The sequence below is a fragment of the Bombina bombina genome, chromosome 1, assembly GCF_027579735.1.
Source record: "Bombina bombina isolate aBomBom1 chromosome 1, aBomBom1.pri, whole genome shotgun sequence".
In the NCBI taxonomy this organism is placed as follows: Eukaryota; Metazoa; Chordata; class Amphibia; order Anura; family Bombinatoridae; genus Bombina; species Bombina bombina.
Window position 1 is genome coordinate 1,143,347,598 of NC_069499.1, and position 6,197 is coordinate 1,143,353,794.

Sequence of the window (6,197 nt, forward strand, 5' to 3'; positions counted from 1 at the left end):
ACTGCAGAGATACTAGATGATGTCAGGTCTGGTGTCAATCACATGATTCATCCCTCCACCCACTCTGCGGCACCTTCCTTTGCCAAATCCATAGGGATAAACTAGCTCACGTGATCTGTCATTGACGCCACCTCCAGCCATATCAAGTTAGGGCACAAAACACCAATAATACAGATATTGAATGGAAACGAATAGTATCGTATATCAAATAACAAATTAAATGTCTAGGTAGCTGATTATAAAACACATGATATGTGTACACTGCATATATATCTTCACAGAAACGAAATATGAATGGTGATTATGCAATTAGACGAAAGTAAAAAGATCTCGATTACAGTTTCATATGTTGAAGGACGCGATGTGATGGAGGACGCGAGACAGGGTTTAATAATAATAATAATAATAATAATAATAATAATAATAAAATAATAGTAATAATAACAATAATAATAGAAAGGGGTGACCTAACTAAGGATGGCGGCTATGTGGCTTCAGATTACGTTATCATGACGTACATGGGCGGGGCTTTGGGACAGCCGTAGGAAGGGGTAGCTGATGCTGTGTTCGGATCTGAAGGTAAGGGGTACATCACTGCTTGATGTTATTGTTATGTGTTTGAAATGATCATTATTAAGCAGAAAATAGTATTAAGCCGAGTACTGAGCTCTAGCTGGTGCTATTAGAAAAAAGGATCCTCCTAATTAGCTTTGCGGGGAGCTGGCACCTATGTGGTTTTATTACTAATATGTTGCCTGAATGAATGTATGGTTCACAGGCTCTACTATAGTATTTTCAGAATTTAATTAGATGTAGACAGCAAATTAGCTTCTGTTCTCTCAGTGACTCCCGTATAGAAATTAACAACTCTGTTTGCTACAGAGTAACATTAAACGTTGATCCCCTGATAAACCCAAAGAATCCTTATAGCGTTAACGTCTATTTATAATAATGTCTTCTAGCAGAGGCCATAAGCATAGCTATAGATCATAAGACGCTGATGCCATATAAATGACTAATCAAGATTAAATTCTCAGTATACTGTAATGCTGTTAACCCAACAATCCATTCAGCTAACATGGTAGTAATTAAATCCCATAGGTGCCAGATCCCCGCAAAGCTAATTAGCAGGACCCTTGTTTATAAAAGCACCATATTACTAAGGATCTGTATTTTTGGGTTTATCAGGGGATCAACGTTTAATGTTACTCTGTAGCAAAGAGAGTTATTGATTTCTTTACGGGCGTCACTGAGGGAACGGAAGCTAATTTGTCGTCTACATCTAATTAATACAGTGGTCCTCAATTTAGAAGAATGACATTTTACATGGAGTGTGAGATGGTGCTTATATAATGGTCAGTTTAATATGTGAACGTGTGTGTGTGTATATATATATATATAATCGTTCTATGTAGGACTTAATCATAATGCAATATAAATATATATTTTAAAGGCATCTTTATGTATCCATATAGGATTTGGTATTTAAAAAAATGTTTTATAATATATATTATGTGGTCTGGTTGATATCTTTAATGGATTACCCTTGATATCTGATATTCTTATTAGATGAAAAAAATATTAAATAAAATATTTTATAATATGGATTTGAATCGTATCAGCAACTGCACTGGGTTTGCATTTCTGATTTATCTTATGTGTATGCAGCTTATAACATTTACCTTAAAGGGACATGAAACCCAAAATGTCATGTTTCAGATGGAGCATGCAATTTTAAACAACTTTCCAATTTGCTTCATTCTTTTGGTATCCTTTGTTGTAGTAGCATCAGTGCACTAATTTGTGTGAGCTGAACACATTGGGTGAGCTAATGACAAGACCCATATATGTCCAACTCTCTTGTGCCTACCTAAAACAAAGGATACCAAGAGAATAAAGCAAATTTCATAATACCAGTAAAGCAGAAAGAAGCTCAAAACGTCATGCTTTAATTTTTATTTTACTGTTCCTTTAATATGAAATCTCTGTTGTATCTCACACAAAATATCAGGTATCCTTTTTATATTTTTTTCCCCCTGTATCTTAAAGTGATTGTAAAGTTTAATGATTTAAAGCCCAGTATCTAAAAATACTCTTAAAAACAGGGGCACTTTAAGTCATTAAACTTTACAAAGACGCTTATTTTTTTAAATACCCTCCGTCCGCATCTCCTTCTGTATTGGACATTTTGATGAAAAATCTGGCTTCCTCCAGTCATTGCGTGCCTCACGAACTGGACGCCAAAGGCGGCACGCAACGATTGGAGGAAGCCGGATTCGTCATCAATATGCTGGATACAAAAGGAGATGCAGCGGAGAATTGGTAAGTATTAAAAAAAATAAGCCTCTTTGTAAAGTTTAATGTCTTAAAGTGAAAGTAAATCCTAGAGTTTTACAAACACTAGGATTTACTATTGAAACAAATAAAGGGGACTTTCATTGATGAAGTATAAGATACTTCATGTAGAAAGCTCCTTTATTTGATTCACTCGATCGCCACTCTTGGCTCCTCAACTTTACAATCACTTTAAAAGTGTTGAAATCTGAAAATTGACCTACATTATTAGATTTTACAATTCATTAGTTAAGTTATTTTTAATGTACGATGTGATTTGGATATGGAGGCTGAGTTTATGTGTTAACTTTCACCCCCCCCAAAAAAAAAAAAGTCTCATTTGTAAAAAAAAAAATTGATCTTATACAATATAGATGATAAATACTAAAAGCAAGTATGTTAGTATTTGTAAAACCTTCAAGCACACACAATGTTTAATACACACTCCTACACACACTATCATAAATACATATAGAAAAAAAGGTAGAAACTGTTTAAGTAATGAAAAAGTATGGGGTAGGCACTGGGGGTGTGTTCTAGCTACTCTTCAGAATAAGCTCCTCAACAGCTTATAGGGGGGGAAAGTAAAGAATGATAGTATCACGTAGAAGAGGGTGCTATACAGCTAACACACAGACTATATTTCTTAAATATTCTATGTTTAGTATCTAAAAATAAGTTAAAACAAATGGCATATAAAAATCAACAATGCGATCCTAAATAGGGACTTCTCCCTATAAGACCAATAAAAACAATGTAAGGCACCATAAAAACATATGGTAAAATAAGAGTCGATACTGTATACTAAAGTCGGTTAGAAAAGGCCTTATGTGACTCAGTTTGAGACAAAATAAATCCTGGTTCCCCAAGCTTAACAAGTGCACTTGTATTTCGGACTACAGTTAATCAACGCGTTCTGGTGTATAATAGGGTACAATGTACTTATTGCCGTTTTCACTGTTTTATACAGTAATAACTTAGTTCCAAATGGAGTTAAAAGTAGCCAAAAGCCGCTTCTGTTACCTGACCTTGGTGTTTGCCTTCGCTAACACAGCAGCGAGTTCCCTGTCTCCCAAGACATTACACACCATGTGTAACCCTGGTGAGACTCTCTGCTTCCCTGCGTAGTGTTCCACTCGGCGTAACGGTTGTATCCAATACCGGTCCCCTGAATAGCGGACTTAGGAATTCTTATAGTGCACCCAGTTACAAGGTTTCCTTCTGTAGTCAAATCTTTACAGCAATCACAACGGCTCTCCACAGTTATCAGTCAACGCGGTTCGCCCACTTTCTTTTTTAACTTATTTTTTGACATTAAACATAGAATATTTGAGAAACTCATACTTTTTATCTTTTGATTTAAGGCTGTGACACACTGAAAGTGATGTGGCGCGAGGTGATGTAGCTGCTTCGCACCGCGTCGCATCGCTTCTGAAGTTCAATTATTTCATCTGAGAGCTCAGCTACGCAACCTGACGCAGCAGAGTGCTCAGAGATGAAAAGGCAGGACACACTGAGCGTGCACAGCTGCATCTACACGCTGCGCACCGCTCCGCTTGCAGTGTGTCACAGCCTTTATAGTCTGTGTTAGCTGTATAGCGCCCTCTTCTACACAATACTATCAGTGGTAGAAAAACAACTGTATAGATTATTCCTCAAAAGAAGAAAAAAATGGTATGCTGCAATCATACTAGTCTAGGACTAGTGGGGATATCCAGCCCTATACACACATACTGCCCACACCCCTGGAGACAGAGCTTCCGTTGCTAACTGTTTACTTCTATATGTTATTTTACATATCTCTGTATATAAACTCTTGTCTGAGTTTTTTTTTTAAAAAAAGTGTGGCTTCGTCTTACATTTAATATACATTTGAAAACTCCTATAGTAAGTAGATAATTCTTGAAATCCTGCTTATTTTTTGTTAGCTTTACCTTTTTACCCAGTGAGGGAAAATACATATTTTTTTTCTCAGCTTATCTATATTTATGTTGTGTATTAGAAATGTGTACATTTTAATTTTCTAAGAGTTGTGGACAAGTTGAATTGCCACAATGCATAATTTAGTGAGTATATATCACTTTTGCTGTGATGAACAAATACTGGAAACACAAACCAGTTGTGCTTTGACAGGTCACCCTGGCTCCTGTCTCATTGTTCCAGCTTATTTTCTTATTCTTTGTGAGTCACTGCTAGGATTCTAGTGTGTTCAGGGGAGTGATATGTTTATTAGCTGATGATTATGCTTTTATGTTCTTGCATTTGAAAAAAGTGAGAGTCAGATGTGGAAACATTATCTGTGTTCTCCACAGAAACCTTTGCTAGCCGGGTGGCATTGTGTTGTAGCTGGGTGGATGCAGATTAATACTTTGCAACAATATAACATGTTCTACTATTTATAAATATTACTTAAGCTACCCAAAGCATGAATGAATTGCCTGATTTAACAAATTAATTTAATGATATGTGCAACAAACTTTGAAAACAAAATGTAAATAATTTTAGCTTAATATTTGCATTAAAATTCTTAGCCAGTGGTCAGTATAATCAGCTGAATGGTGTGCCCATCAAATAGGTCCCGAGGGTAACTGATTATAATTTAAGGGAGCTATTTTCTTTCAAAACTCACATGTCTGCATGCTCTGAATTTCTTTGCTCTTCTTAAAATAATACTAACAAGGGATCATTGTAATTGAATCATTTGATGGATCCCAGCTGACACTTAAAGGGACAGTATTTGCCAATTTTCATATAACTGCATGCAATAGACACTACTATAAAGAATAATATGCCCAGATACTAATCTAAAAATTCAGTATAAACCTTTTAAAAACTTACTTAGAAGCTCCCAGTTTAGCATTGTTGATGAGGTTAGACTGGAACACCCACTGAAAGGGACTGAGACAACTGTTAGAGCAGACACCCCCCTTCCCTGCATATGAAAATACACATTACACAAACAAGAGCAACAGGAGTCTGTAGACTTGGGTCTACATCTGATATTTAGGGCTCTAAAAATCAATACAATGTTATTAAAAAATTAGCAAAAATATACATTTTTACAAAAACACTCCCAGGTGGGCTATATAAATAGATCATCTACAAAACTTTTGTTCAAAGAAAAATCTACTGTACAATGTCAGTTTAAATTATAAATATATGCTTAAAGTGATTGTAAAGTTTAAGGAGTTAGTGCCCAGTATCTAAAAATAATCTTAAAAACAGGGGCATTTTCATTCATTAAACTTTACAAAGACGCTTCTTTTAAAAAATATTTACCATTGCGTTATGGTAAACATACCGCCTATCCTCCGTCTGCATCTCCTACTGTATTTAGCATATCAATGACAAATCTGGCTTCTTTCAGTTGTTGCGTACCTCCTTTGGTGTCCAGCTCGTTGGGCAGGCAATGATTGGAGGAAGCTGGATTCATCTTCGATATTCTAAATACAGTAGGCAGAGGAACGGCGGTATGTTTCCCATAACACAATAGTAAATATTTAAAAAAGATTATTTTTAGATAATGGGCACTAAAGCCCGTGACACACTGCAAGCGATGCGGCGCGAGGCGAAGCAGCTGCTTCGCTCCGCGTCGCATCGCTTCTGAAGTTCAAATATTTCATCTCTGAGCGCTCAGCTACGCGACCTGACGCAGCAGAGTGCTCAGAGATGAAAAGGCAGGACACACTGAGCGCACACAGCTGCATGTACACGCTGCGCGTCGCTCTGCTTGCAGTGTGTCACAGCCTTAATTCCTTAAACTTTACAATCAAGTTAAGGAGTCGCTTGTTTCCTAATGTATACAGATTGTTTAAAATACATTATTAAAATTGTTATTGCAAAATCAATTCAATTCCCAAGTC

The 6,197-nt window shown here is 36.3% G+C and overlaps 1 protein-coding gene across 1 annotated transcript in view; it reads left to right on the forward strand.

Moving 5' to 3' along the window:
- Positions 1 to 444: 444 nt before the first annotated feature.
- Positions 445 to 6,197, forward strand: part of ATP6V0A1 (ATPase H+ transporting V0 subunit a1) — a 234,076-nt gene continuing 228,323 nt past the window's right edge. The window contains exon 1 of the mRNA XM_053699158.1: positions 445 to 579. The gene's annotated coding sequence lies outside the window, so the exon portion shown is untranslated. The remainder of the gene's footprint in view (positions 580 to 6,197) is intronic.